The sequence below is a fragment of the Camelus bactrianus genome, chromosome 13 (genome assembly GCF_048773025.1).
Source record: "Camelus bactrianus isolate YW-2024 breed Bactrian camel chromosome 13, ASM4877302v1, whole genome shotgun sequence".
NCBI classification, from domain to species: Eukaryota; Metazoa; Chordata; class Mammalia; order Artiodactyla; family Camelidae; genus Camelus; species Camelus bactrianus.
The window spans coordinates 62734967-62750619 of NC_133551.1; the positions used below are offsets into that span (position 1 = coordinate 62734967).

General features: G+C 39.3%; 1 protein-coding gene across 1 annotated transcript in view; it reads left to right on the forward strand.

Moving 5' to 3' along the window:
* Positions 1–3885: 3885 nt before the first annotated feature.
* Positions 3886–15653, forward strand: part of STPG1 (sperm tail PG-rich repeat containing 1) — a 37636-nt gene continuing 25868 nt past the window's right edge. Inside the window, exons 1-2 of the mRNA XM_074377157.1 lie at positions 3886–3992; positions 12670–12788. The gene's annotated coding sequence lies outside the window, so the exon portion shown is untranslated. The remainder of the gene's footprint in view (positions 3993–12669; positions 12789–15653) is intronic.

Genomic DNA, 15653 nt, shown 5'->3' on the forward strand with positions numbered 1-15653 from the left:
CATAGTAGCTTTCAAACTTTTCAAATATGACGCGTGGTAAGAAATGCATTTTTTATTGTGACCCAGCACACACACACACACACACACACACACACACACACACACACACACACACACACATGCACATAACACAAAAACTTCACAAAAGACTACAGCTATGACCTGCATTTCGAAACTCACTAATGTGGAAGAGAAGACATTCTGAGCAGATTTAAAGGGTTGAAATTAGGAAAGGTTAAAAAAAAAAAAGAGAGAGAGAGATCAGCTTTGATATAGGCAGGAATTTTCTAACAATTAGAACTATGCAAAAGTGAACTGTCTCAGGAATTTTCAAACTGCGTTCTGGGGAACCCCAGAATTCTGTGAAAATTCAAGACAGCCTCAAATATTTGCTTTACACTTGAAAAGTCTATGCAATATCCTAACTTTTAAGATACCAACCACACACACTCAGGGGTGGTAAATGTCAAATTTTAACATGTTAACATTTAGCGTATGCTGCCTTAGAGGTTATTATAGTGGTTAAGAGCAAGCAGAAGGCAGACTTCCTGGGTTCAAAGCCTGATTCCACCTCTTCTTGTGTGACCTTGAGTAAGTCACTTAACCCTTCTGAACTTCAGTTTTCTCATCTGCAAAATGAAAATCCATTTTACCTCACTGGATTATTGTAAGGATTGCGTGAAGTAGTCTACACAAGGCTTTAGGAGTGTTAAGGGCTCAAGAAATGATAGCTATAATTTTAAGCTGTTAATATTATTATCCCAGCATATATATTATTACCTAATATTGGTAAAAGCCTACTGTAGGCCAGGCAACATTAACTACTTGTGGATCATTGTATTTAATCCTCACAAGTATCTTGGGAGGAAGGTACAGTTATCAATCTCAGTTTATGGAGGAGGAAATGGGTTCAAAAGGTCAAATGACTCATCCACAATCAGAACTATTAAGTGGCAGAACCCAGGACTATTAACCTTGAACACAAGACTGGATACTACTGAGCACTGCACGGCCCTCACCTGGGAATTGCTTAAACATATGCTGTTGATTAGGAAGGTGATGTGTTTTCATTGCTCTTTCTTAGATTCCAGACCCATGATATCCTGCCATGAACAGTTGCACAAGCACGTGCAACAGTGAGGAACATCTGGGCAGTGCTCCATTCACACCTGGGCTGCACTTCCTCTCATCCTGGCTTCACAGGTATGCAGTAACAAGGCTGGAAAGCATTATTAACAGTGTTGTCCTTAGGTGGTAGAAATATGGATTGTTTTTACAAAATCTTTTTGATTTTTTTATATTTTTCAAAAATGTGACAATATGCACATATTACCATCATAATAGGAAGCTTACATTTTTTTCTAATCATGCATAATTCTAGCACACTAATGCATTTAAAAAGTAACAGCTTTGTTGCAGCTAGGGAAATTGATCATTCTTACAACAATACAGCACTGAAAGGTGATAAGTGAACAGTGGCTGCTTTTATAGACCTTAAAGGATGTTAGTAAACTAGACTAGTGATTGTGCTGTGATCATTATTGACCAGTTTCTGTTGTTTTTAATTTCTTAATTTCTTTGAGTGTCTTGCCAATAATTATATTAAATATTAAAGTTTTAGTATGGCTTGTGAACCAAAAATGATTGAGAATTGATGCTGTGAGGGTAATAGAATAAAGTGAAGGATAAATACTGAAGGAGCAAAGGTTGGTGAAGCTTAACATCATTTATTCAATCCTTCATTTATTACTGTTTATAAATGGTATAAGTTCCTTATGAAAAAAAGGTGAGCAAAATAAAACTCAAGTTTGTTCATGAAAGATTAACTTATGAAAATTAAATCAATGCTGCTGCTGTTAACAACTAAAAAATATGCAAATATATGAAACAACTGTTTCCAGACATTGAACAACAGGGAGCCTAGTACTGTAAATCTTTGAAAGAGGAAAAACACAAGGTGGGCCCCATAATTACTCCAGTTTAGTGCTGGGGGAAGTTTCTGGGCCACAGTTCAGGGAGAGGGAAACCCACATGAAGTCCAGCTTTCTGAGATGGGGAGATAGAAATCAGAGCTCAGGGAGCCCAAAGAGGCTGGAACTTACAGGGTGGAACATCAGAGAGGAGGGACCTACACAGAAAAATTTCAGAAATAGGAAGAGAGTTCTCCTCAAGCCTTTGGCTGAGTAGTGATCTGCCCATGCATGAGAAGAAACTAAGACTGGGGAAGGAACTGCCAGAAAGCGGGAGGCTGAACCATCTCTGGGACGGACTTACACAGAACTGAGAATATTTTGCCTGCCCATAAACCAGAGTAGAGAGACACTGTATTAGATGGGGGTTGATTTGGTAGAGTCCACGAAAACATCACTTCTTAGTAGTGGAGATAGATTATCCCCAGAATAAAAGCTGTTCTGACTTTACTATAACAAAGCTTAAAAAGCTTGAAAGCTGAAATGGGTCTGTAAGTTGCCGAGAATTGTGCCAGAAAAAAAAAAAAAAAGCAACACTCTGCAGAAATACTTCAAAATCCAGTTCCCAACTGTGTAAAACTCCCAATGTTCAGTGTCCAATATAAAATTACTGGACCTGAAAAGATACAGGAAAATATAACATATGTGCAAGAGAAAAATCAATAAGAAAAATTCAATCAGTAAGAACAGTCCCAGAAATAACAGAGATCATAGAATTTGTAGAAAAGGACCTTAAAGCAGGTATTATGAATCTTACAAATATGCTCAAATATGTAAAGGAAAATATGAACAAGATGGAGATAGAAATAGAAAATATGATTTTAAAAGAACCCCAGTGTAACTTCTAGAGATGAGAAGTGCATATTTGAAATAAAAAATACAATAGATGGGATTAACAGCAGATTAGACACTACGGAAGATCAGTGAGCTTGAAGATAATATACAGTATCCAAATGAAGCACAGAGAGAAAAACAGCAAGAAAAGAATTGATAAATTCTACCTGATCAAAGTTAAAACTTTTGCTTTTCAAAAGACACTGTTAAGAAAATGAAAAGGCAAGCCTCAGACTGGGAGCATATATTTCCAAAACACCTACGATAAAGGGCTTGTATCCAGAATATATTAAGAACTTTTACAACTCAAAAATAAGATAACCCAATTGTTTAAAAAAAAAAATGGTCTGCCAAAGGAGGTAGACAAAAGGCAAACAAGCACATGAAAATATACAAATTAAAATGACAATGAGACACCACCATACAACCACTGGAATGTCTAAAATTAGTAAGACTCACCAAATGTGTTGGTGAGGACGTGTAGCAACCGGAACAAATTATTGATACATGCTACCGCATGGAAGAATCTCAAAAGCATTGTGCTAAGTGAAAAAGACACAAAACGGTACATACTGTATAATTACACGTGTGACATTCTAGAAAAGGCGGCTATTGTAACAGAAAGCAAAGCAGTGGTTACGAGATGCCAGGGTTGGGAGGGCATTGACAGCAAGGGGACACAGGGAATGTTTTCTGGGGGGATGGATATATTTATATCTTAATTGTGGTGTTATCTAACACAATTGTAAACATTTGCCAAAACTTAGAATTATATACTTTGAACTGATGAACTATGTTTTATGTCAGTTATCTCAATAAAGATAAATTTAAAAAATTCGAGCCTTAAGGAGCTCTGTAAACAACATCAACGTGAACACTTACAGAGTTCCCACTGAGGGTAGTGCAATGTTTGGGATTTGGGGTCATAGAACTTGGTAAAAATCAGCCTCTACCCACAAGATTTCTTGGTTTATCCTGCAGATACAGCAGAACTCAATCAACATAATTAATAGGCATGTGAAATGATCTCTACAAATGCTGTATTTTGCTATTTCAGGTGCTTAGAAGAACATGTAGTCAAGTTTTTCATCAAGCAAATGGAATATATCATAGAACTTTGCTAAGATGGACAACTCCACACAAAAAGACCAACATCCTGGCAAAAAATATTCCCGAAAGGCTAACAAAGTACACAAAGGTTTAGTGAATTTTATAACAGAGGTCTTTGGTGGGGAGGAGAGAGCTCCTGATATATGTCCCTTTTGGTACAGAAGAGCAAAATTTAGGGGACTACAGTAAATCCTGGGTTATGCCCACAAGACCAGCCTTAAGGATATCAAATAGATTGCTTTGGTCGTTCCCCCACTCCCTCTTGGGTGATGATTAGGAAGAAACTATGGGAAGCAAGGATGAGGAGAGGGAAAAGGAGAAAGCGATCTTTCTTTATTTCCTAAAACTGAACCCAAGCCCCCATTCTGCTGGGTTGTTGGGACGTATAACTCCAGCCATTTTGGGCACAAATCCTATGCCCTCCTTGTTTCAAGGTTTTGATCTTTCTCAGTAGAAAGAGGTGTTGTGATGATGGGGGGCTGGGTGAGGGAGGAGAGAGACACCCAGATCATAGGTCACCCACCCAGACTGGTGAGAGAGCGCCACTGTCTCAGCCCATGTACTCCCTTTGGTTTTATTAGTGTGCGCTAATCCCAGACTACCCCCGGGGCTTAGGAATCATTGCTGAGGCTGGAAACTTCAGCCCAAAGCCTCACTCAGTCCACTGCTTTTTCTCTTGGGGGTATTACTGCCTCTCTGGTGGGCTTCTAGCATCCCTGCTGCTCTCAGACCAACAGCCGGACCTCTATTTCTTCCTCCCGTTTTTGATTTAGTGCTCTCTCTTTTTCTTTAACACTTTTAACTAGGAGCTTTTTATATATATATTCAGAAACAAATCATAACTATACAGCTTAATGACTGGTCACAAAGAAACCACCACCTATGGAATCACTTCTCAGACCCAGAGATGGACTACCAGCAGCATCCCGGAAGTCCTTGTCTTGTCCCTTCCCGGAAGCGCTTGTCTTGTCCCTTCCCAGGCATTATCCCCCTTCTCTGCAAATGTAAACACTACAGCTCTCCTGACCGCTAATCTCATTCCTTACCCTAGTCTGTTTCTGAACTTTGTATTAATTGGAATCATACAGTATGAACTCTTTTCTCTCAGGCTTTTTTTCTCATGTCTTAGAGATTTAACTTCATATTTCATGTATCAGTCATTAGTTTGTTTTCATCGCTATGAAGTTTTTCTTTGAATATACCACAATTTTTTTTTAGCCATTATGCTACTGAAGGACATTTGGATTATTTCTAGTTTTGAACTACTATGACTAAAAGCTTTTATAGCTATACTTGTTCATTTCTTTTGGGACATAATATGTTTATATTCCTTGGGTCTATACCTAGGAGTAGAATTGCTGGGTCATAGGGTATGTTTAGGATCAGCTTAGCTGATTGCTGAACTGTCTTCCAAAGTGGTTATGCCAGTTTTATGTCCTCAAGCAGTGTATAAGAATTCCAGTTTCTCCACATCCTCACTGACATTTTAATGGTTTTAATTTGCATTGTCCTTTGAATAAGATTGAGCACCATTTCATATATAGGCTGACTTTCAGGATATTCTCTTTGAAGAAGTGACTGTTCAAGTTTTTTGCCCATTTTTTTCTATTGGGTTTTTCTTTTCTTAGGGGTTCTTGATAACATTCTAAAAATGTGTCTATTTGTTGGCTGTCAGTAAAGTAAATTTCTTCCTTCAGTTTGTGACTTTCCTTTCCACTCTCTTAATGGTGTGCTAATAAATAGAAGCTCTTAATTTTAACACAGTCCATTTAATCAATATTTTCCTTTATAGTTAATGTGTAAGTCTGTCTGTCCTATTTAAGAAATCTTTGCCTATCCCCAAATAATTTCTTCTAGTAACTGTATTATTTTACCTTTCACATCGAGACCTACAACTCACTTGGAATTGTTTGTGTGTATGGTGTAAAGTAGATGTCCACATCCTCGTTTTCAGTATGTATATCCAGTTGACCCAGAACCATTTATTGAAAGAGTATTCTTTTTCTGCTGCTCTGCAGTGCTGTCACTGCTGTAAATCAAGTGTCTGTGTATATGCAGGTCCTTATTCTTTTCAAATACCACCCTGTCTTAATTACTGTAACTTTATAACAAATTTTTAATCTAATAGTGTAAGTCCTTTAACTATGTACTATGTTTATCTTGGCCCCATTTCATCTCTATATAAATTTTAGAATCAGCACATTAATGTTATAAAAAAAAATCCCTTGTGTCATTTTGATTTGGATTGCATTGATTCTAGAAATCAGTTTAGGGGCTGATTTACATTTTTACAATATTGAGTTCTCCTACCGTGTGTATCCTTTCTTTTATGTAAGTCTTCTTAAATTTTGCTCAATAATGTTTTTTTTTTTTTTAGTTTGCTACGTAGAGTCCTTGCATATTTTCTTTATATCTATTCTAGATATTTGATTTTTATGCTATTATAAATGGTACAATTTAAATTTCATATTCTGATTGTTTGCTGCTGGTATAGAAACAAAATTAATTGATTTTTCTATATTGACCTTGCTAAATTCAGTCATAACCTCTAATAGGTTGTCTATAGGCTGTTTTGAAATTTCTCCATATACAGTCTTGGCATCTATGAATAATGACAGCTTTATTTCCTTCCTTTCTGATCTATATATTTTTATTTATTTTTCTTGACCTTTATGCTGGTTAGAGGCCTTCAGTACAGTGTTGAATAGAAGTATGATAGCAGTCAACCTAGTTTCATTCTCTATCTCAAGAGAAAGCTTTTGGTATTATGTTTGTTGTAGGCTTTGTCATAGATACCTTTTATCAGATTAAGGAAATTGGCTTCTATTCCTAGTTTGCTAGCATTTTTTTGATAATAAGAGAATATTGAATTGTACAGAATGCTTTCTCCACTTACTAAATAGACACTTCACCCCCCCCCCAAAAAAAGATAAACAGCAAATGGCATATGAAGAAATGCTCAACATCAGTCATTAGGGATATGCAAATTAAAGCCACAATGCAATACCACTACACATCTAATGAGATGGCTGAAATTAAAAAGACTGCCCATTGTTGATGAGGATGTGAAGTAACAGTAACTTTCATACACTAATGGTGGAGACATACAAAGATACAACAACTTTGGAAAAGAATTTGGCAGTATCTTAAAAAGTTAAACATGAGATCTAGCCATTCCACTCCTAGGTATTTACCCAAGAGAAATGAAAACTTTGGTCCATTCAAAGACTTGTTGTTGAATGTTGGTAATAGCTTTCTTTGAAATACTTCCAATCTAGCAACAATTCAAATTTCTGTCAAAATGGATAAAAAATTGTCACATTTCTCTACCATGGAATACTACTCAGCCATACAAAGTAATTAAGGATTGATACTTCAACATGGATGAATCTCAAAATAATTGTGCTCAGTGAAAGAAGCCAGAGAAAAAGAGAGTGCATATTATATGAGTCCATTCTGCATCTCTTGAGATGATCATACAATCTTTCCTTTTTAGTTTGTCAATATGGTGAATTACGTTGTTTTGCAAATGTTAACCTATCTTTGGATTACTGGGATAAACCTCACTTGATCATGGTGTCTTATCTTTTTTACATATTGTCAGGTTTAATTTGCTAACACTTTAATGAAAATTTCTGCCTGTACATTTATGAAGGTTAATGATCTGTAGTGATTCCCCTCACCTCCTGTAACGACTCTGTCTGGTTTTAGAATCAGGGTAATGCTGGCCTCATTGAATCATTTGGGAAATGTCTTTTTCTCTTCAGTTTTCTAGAATACGTTGTATAGAGCTGATCGGTGGATTGTTCTGTAAATGTCAGGTCAAGTTGGGTAATAGTATTGTTCAAATCTTGTATATCTTTATTGATCTTCTAGTTACTTCTTTAAATTATTGAGGGAGGGACTTTGAAATCTCTGATAATAATTGTGGAATGTTATATTTCTTCATGTGATTCTATCAGTTTGTATTTCCTTTATTTTGAATTTCTTGTTATTGAGCGTATCAGCATTTAGAATTGTTATATCCTCTTGAGGAACTGACACCTTAGCCGTTATGAAGTTACCTCCTTCATTGCAGGTAATATTTTTTGCTCTGAAATCTGCTTTGTCTGCTATTAACATCTAGCTTTCTTTTGACAGCAGAGTCTATCTTTTCCAATACTTTTACTTTTAACCTATTCCTGGGTTTATGTTTAAAGTGTATTTCTTGTAGGCAGCATATAGTTAGGTGTTTCTTATCCAATCTGACCATCTCTTTTAATTGGGATATTTAGACCATTTAAATTTAGTATGACTATTAGAATGTGAGTTTAAGCCTGCCACCTATAGATTTGCCACCTATAGATTTGCTTTCTATTTGTCCCATATGTTCTTTATTTACTTTTACTGGCTTCTTTTGTACTGAGTATTTATTGTTGTTGTTTCATTTTCTCTCCTTTGTTGGCTTCTCAGGAATAACTTTTTGCAGTGTTTTGCTAGTGGTTACTTTAGAGCAAAGGTTGACAAGCTTTGGCCCTTGAGCTTGGTCTGACCCTTGCTGTCTCTTTCTTTTCTTTCTCTCTCTCTTTCTTTCTTTCTTGGTGAGGGGAGGTAATTAGGTTTATTTATTTATTCTTGGAGGAGGTACTGGAGATTGAACCCAGGACCTCATGCATGCTAAGCATGCGCTCTACCACTTGAGCTATACACTCCCCTCTGCTGCCTGTTTCTGTAAATGAAATGTTGCTGGGACACGGTTCTCTCTGGCCATCTGTCGTTGGTGCTGCTTCCTCTCCGTAACGGCAGAGCTGAGCAGCTGCGACAGTGACTGTATGGCCTGTGGTGCCTTAGCTGTTTACTGTCTGGCCCTTTATAGAACAAGCCTGCTGATCTGCGCCACAGAGTGTGTAATACATACCTTCAGCTTTATCACATCCTACCATTAAGTGATATTATTACACTTCACATAGAGCAGAAGAACCTTACCACCGTTTATTTTTATTTTTCCCTTCCTTGCCTTTCTGCTATTGTCAAACATTTTACCTCCACATATAGGTCCTACAATACAGGGTTATTATTCTGCTTTAAATAGTCAATTACTTTTAAAACGATTTATACTTTATACTTATATCTAAATGTATCAATTTATATTCACATTATTTACATTTCCGGAGCTCTTCGTTCCTTCATGTAGACCCAGATTTCCAACTAGGATCATTTTTCTTCTGCCTGAAGGACTCCCTTTAAACATTTCTTGTAGTTCCAGCTTGCTGGTGATTAATTCTCTCAGCTTTTAATATCTTCAAAAGTCTTTATTTTGCTTTCAAATGTGGGAGATATTTTTACCGGGTACAGGATTCTGGGCTGACAATTCTTTTCCTTCCAGTACCTTACAGATGCTGTTTCTAACAATCATCTGCTATCATCCTTATGTTTGTTTCTTTGTATGTAATGTGTCTTTTTTCTCTGCCTGATTTTAATATTTTTCTCTTTATTGCAGTGATTATGTGCCTTGGTTTGGTTTTATTTCTGTTTCATGTGCTTGAGGCTCACTGACTTTCTGGGATCTGTGGGTTTATGGTTTTTTATCAAATTTGGAAAATTTCAGCCATTTTTTTCTTGAAATCTCTTTTCTATTTCCTCTCTCCCACATCTCTTCCTTGGAGAGCCTGATCACATGTGGATTAGGCTCCTTGAAGTTTTCACGAAGCTCACTGATACTCTGCACTTTTTAGTCCTTTTTCTCTGTGTTTTACTTTGGATAGTTTCTATTTCAGTGTCTTCAAGTTCACTAGTCTTTTTCTCTTGTGCTATTTAGTCTGCTGTTAATCTCATCTAGTATATTTTTAATCTCAGACACTTTAGTTTTCACCTGTAGAGGTTAGATTTGGATCTTTTTTATATCTTCCATGTCCCTATTAATATGTTCTATCTTTTCTCCAGCTTCTTGAACATATCAAATACAATCATTATTATAGTAATGTAATGTTCTTATATTCTGTCGTCTGTATCATTTCTGAGTTGGTTTTAATCAGTTGTCTATTTTCTCCTCATTATGAATTGTATTTTCTTCCTTCTTCACACGTCCATTAGTTTTTTATTGAATGTGAGATATTTTTACCTGTTGGGTGCTGTATATTTCAGTAGTCCTATAAATTCTTGTGCTTTATTCTGGGATGCAGTTAAATTACTTGGAAACAGTCTGATCTTTTCAAGTCTTGCTTCTAAGCTTTGTGAGCTGGACCCAGAGCAGCGTTTAGTCCAGGGGTAATTTTACCCTGTTTCTGAGGCAAAACCCCTGTGCGTATTCTCCTTGTATTCCATGAATTACGGTTTTCCACTCTGACCTTTTCCTGTTCCCAGTGTTCAGGCATCATTTACTCTCATTCTTTCAGGGCATTCTTTCCCCAGGCTTGGGTAGTTTTCTCACATTCATGTGCTGATCAGTACCCAGGAAACTGGTTGAAGGGAACCCAGTGCAGGTCTCCAGAACTCCTTCTCTGCGCAGCCCTCTCTTCTCCAGTTCTCTGCACCGTCTTGCCTTTCTGGACTCCCAGGTTTATCTCTTCAACTCAAGAAGACCCCCAGGCCCCACCTGGGCTCCTCCTTTCCGTGCTGTGCCTGCAGACTTTCTCAAGGCAGTAATCTGGGTGCAATCTTCTTGCTTCCTCATTTGTTTCCCATCTCCAAGGACCCCTATCCTTTGTTGCCTGGTGTCTAATGTCTTGAAAACCATTGTTTCATGTATTTTGTCCATTTTTAACTTTTTTTTCCAGCTAGGAGGGCAAATCTGGTTCCATTTTATTTGGAAATGGAAGTTCAGTTACATGGAGTGTTTTTTAAAATCCTGTTTTTCTGTTGTTCTCATCAAGAAGGTAGCTGTGATACATGCCATTGTGCTGTGGGCAGAAGCCAAAGTGTTCGATCTCCTTTTCAGTCAGAGAGGAAGCTTCCCTTCCCCCAGGGGAATGTCCCTCCTTTTACCTTTTTAAAATAAACCCCCTTCCTTTTCTGTCTCCTCTGTAATCTCTCTCAGTTGTTCTGTGGGCTTAGACTTTTAGAATCCAGAGCTAGGAAGCCTTGTATCTACTGCTTTCTAGTAGGCTCTCTAGCTTCCTTCGAGAAAAAATACAGAGCCAGCCACCCACTTGAATTGGGAAGGGGGGGGGTAGGAGGGAGGGAGAAGAGAGGAAAGGAATAAATATACCATCTATTGATATCTCCAGATGTTTTCTAACCAAACATATATCCTGCTTCTTTTACTTGCTTCATCCTCAACCCAGGCAAAGAAAGCTAGATCATGCTGTCCCCATGTTTTCACTGCTTCTTTTATTGAGTCCTTCCTGTGGGCCAGACCCTGGAAGAGGAAGGACGGCTTAGAGTTGAAGAGCCTGGGCTCATTAGAACCCCAGCTACTCTACTGAATGGCTCTGTGATTCCCATGAGTAACTTCATCCCTCTAAGCCTCAGTTTCCACATCGGTTCCAAGCTGGTTCATATAAACACCTCCTGAGGTCCCTGATGGTGTGGGGCTTTCCTCTTTGAAAAGCAGTTTTGTTTTTCCAAAAACTCAGAAACTGAGAGATGGCCTTAAAGACAATTTCCAAGCAGCCTCACTCCCACCCTGAAACACCCCTTGTTCTTTGTCTTGGTTATTTTTTTCCAGTTCTGCACACATATTTTCTCTGAGGGTTAGGATTCTCATGCTGAGATCATTTGGCCAACGGTTGTGGATGTCTTGCCAAGTCAGCATGGGCCCCCCCTCCCCCAAATTTGGCTTAAAGTCAAGACTGCTGGTGCCACACACACATCGAGGAGATATGAGAAGGTTTATTACTCACACAAGGAGGCTTTCTGGGGACAGCAGGGCAGACTTCCTAATCTGGTTCAAGCATGGCTAGAGAGAGCAGGGAAAGGAGTCTGGCTCTGGGGTTTTATTGTGGTTAGGACATGAGGCTGGAGTGAGGGCAGGGGTTTGCCGTGGTCTGAACTTCCTACTGGTACCAAAAGAGGGAGATTTCAGGCCTTCTCATCACTTTGCCCAGATGTGGAGCAAAAGGGGGAAGAGGCAGAGTGCCAGCAGCCAAATGTGGAAAAGTGGAATCAGATCCTATTACACTCACAGGTTAGAGTTTGTAGTCAGCCTGCCATGCAGACAGATGCTCCCCACGGAGTCTTAACAACCGTGGACGTTCCTCCACGTGTGGGGAGCTGGTGGAGGGGGAGTTTATACATCATTTATATGTCACTACCCCGACGTATATAAATTTCACTTGGTGTTCTATAAATGATCCCATTCTGCTTTTTCACCCAATGTCTGCTCAAAGCAGAAACCTAAACTTACCCAGGTTTTTCCCAGGGCCCTGCCCTGGGATTTCCTGACTTCTCTGAATCCTTCTGGTGCTTTGCTGATCTGTGCCTCTGGGCCGGGCGAGTCAGGACTCTTGCTGTGTCCTCCTACCTGGCTCCTCTTCCAAGGCTGCTCCAGGTGGTTTTGTGTCCCCCCTCCTTGGCTAGAGCAGATCCATCCTCTTCCCTGGAACAATATGCTTCAGCTATGGAACCAAGCCTCACCAGTTTAAGAGCTGGAGCGGGGAAAACCCAAAAATTACCAAGGGGGTCTTTTTAAAAAAAAAATACCCAGTTTCATGTTTATCTCTTGTCAAAAGGCAACTTTCTCTTCTATTCCACTTAAAATAAAACAATATATAGCCCTGGGTTTTATGCATTTGTCAATTCTTTGTTTTGTGCTAATTTTTATCTTATTTTTGTTTAGGTTTTACTGCTGCATATCCAACACAGTCCTCCATTCCTGTTAAATATCAGCCTTCGGTAATTCCAGAATCAGAAAAAAAAGGATTTAATAGTCAAGCCAGGAGATTTTATCATAAAGAGGTAATGGCATTGTCTTAGAGAGTCTTTACTCAGTCTGGATGTTAGCCGGCTGGGACAGGCAGGTGAGTCTGGCTGGTGCGTCTGTCCCTGTGACCAGTAGAGGGCAGTGTCCTCCAAGGAGCTGCAGCACCCTCTCCAAATTGTGTGCTCTGGATTGTAAGAATGAGCTGCCAAGATACTAAATCCAGGGAAAAACAGTATGTCCAGATGTCTGGGGCCACCCTGAAACCAAACTTTTTTTTTAAAAGAAGAAATATATTTTAAAAATTAAAAATTAAAATACCCCAGGTGTAAAAAGTAAGAGGTAAAAATCCTCCTCTCCCCCACCCCCACTCAAAACAGGGGAGGAAATAACAAGACTTTCAATTACGTAAAGAGGAAAAATAAATGAGTCTAACACATGTAAAGTTACCTTTGTGACGATAGCCCCGCCTATTCCTTTAACAATGGCTTATAACTGTTCCTGCATTTCCCCCACCCTCTCCCTCTTCCCAAATATCTGTGTCTCTTTTCCTCTTTGATCTGGAAAGTTCTGCTTGGATCCTGATGGGTCCTCACCTATTTTGGAATTTCACTGGCTATAGGCCCAGTTCGGACGCACTCTTCTGTCACCAGCAGGGTATGCCACTCGCAGGCATCAGAGGTTTTTAAATCTTCATTCTTTTATCTGTTGAACTAAGTAAGACCTTTTGAATAACATTCTTTTGGCAGAGTCATGATCTGGGTTACCTTTTGCTGCATTCTAAAAATGCTTTTCATCTTACCACCTTGCCAAGATGGTGAGAGGGAGCGGTGGGGGGGAATCTGGGTCCTGAATGCAGGTGAGTCAGGAAGGAGCTGAGTGGCCTCCCCAGTCCCCGTGCCCCTTGGCCTGTTTCCTCCTTTGTAAACAGGAACACTGAGCTGGGGAATGTTTAAGTTCTTTCCACTTCTGATAGGTTAGGATGCCAAGAAAGCAAATAATAAAGAATATGGTGTGTGTGTATACACACATACACACACACACATTTTTAGTTATTTGTAGGTTTTCACCAAAGGTGATAAATAAGATATTTGCTCAGTTTTTCTCTTTTTTCTTTGGATTCTCTGTCTATGTTTTAACTGTATATTTGTCTCTCTGTCTCTTTTTTGCCTGGTTTTCTATTTGTCAATTTAACTGTAATATACTGTCCATCTCTAGGATATTTGCGGCCCAGCCTCAAACTGAAATAATAACAGCCACCATTTACCAGTCCCTACTGTGTGTGAAATCATTTTTAGACCGTATTTCTAATCCTCAGAACAATGCTAAAAGGAAGGGTTTAGTACCTTAATTTAACAGAAGAGGAAACCAAAGCTTAGGGAAGTTAAACGACCCGCCCGAGGTCGCACCACACAGGGCTTGGCACGTAAGAGGCGCAGCGTAAATATCTGCTGAATCAATGCTGAAAGAATTAGCCCTCAAACCCAGGCCGAGCTCACTCCAAAGCCTCATGCTCTTTCCACACACCGCACCACACCTCCCTTTGTGGTTTACAGAGCCATGCAATTGATCTGTGAAAGTCAGAGAGCGTGTATCTGAAAAGCCCTCAGAAGACATCAGGTCAGCTGTGCAGGCCCAATTCTACATGATCTCCTTCTGAAGACTCACATCCAGAAACCAAATAATTTGGCTTTTACAGTTGGCATTTTAAAGTACTATAGCTTTTCAGAAATGTTTCTGCTGAAGGAGCCAAGGTGTCAGCCAGCCAAAGCTATAGGCAGCATCAGATACAGAGGGAAAGAGCTCAGAAATTAGATTCTAATGTGGTCACATTGGTTTCACAACATAAACACTTTCATCTAAGTATTTGAAAGAGTTTTGTAGATAAGTATGGAACTCTGTGGAAAGGGCATGGAGTCCATAAACTAGGTCCCCTGTGTTCTGCTCTGTTACTAGCCGTGTGCCTTTAGTCACTTGACTTTTCTGGGCTTCAGTTTCCTCATCTGAAATGTACAATTTGGATGATTATGATTTTTTAGTTTCTTCGAGCTATGAAAACAGGACAAAAAAGGTCTTATTCCATGCTCATTATTCTCATTTTTCCTGAGGGAAATGAACATTGAGAAGTTAAGAATCCTGCCTAACATCACCCAATAATTTAGTGAGGCAATACAATTCAAAGCAGATTTTAAACCTCTGGTATCTCACCACCCTTAGAACATTAATCGTACACACCCTGTGCCTGGTCTCATAACTCGGTTGTGTCCTCACGTTGGCCCTGTGACCCATTTAGCACATCTTTAACACAGTGAATCGGTGCCCTCTGAAATGCGTTCTTACCTTATTGGTCCGACTGCGTAGAGAAACATCAGGGCCTTGCTGTCCACCTCACACTCCCCACAAGACTCCGACCGCTGGGTACAAGGAATCCTTCACTGAGCTCAGTGTCTGGACTGGCAATTTTGGCTGCTAGAATTGAAGTCTGCTTCCCTGAACATTTTACAATTATTTACAGATGTGCTGCCGACTCTGCGTACATGAAGAGACATGCCTAATCTGGGCCAGAGCATAGCCCGGCCACCCGATTCTGTCCCCATGTCACTCTGGATTGTGGTCACTGTCTCCCAAGCTGTGTAACACTGAGGACACCCACTTAAAGTCTTTTCATCTCTGTCTCCTCATCTTAAAAATAAGGATGTTATCATAGGTAGGACCTTGCTAGGGGTGACTGTTCCATGATTCTAAATGAATTCTGATGGAGCCCTTCTAGGCGCAAATGAATGAATACTGGTTGGATACAGTCACCTCATCCTCTTGCTGTGAAATTTAAAAATACATGTTAATTTCAGCCACAGGCTGACAGTTAATCAACCCTCCCTGGTGCTGAGCAGGCCAGTGTTTAA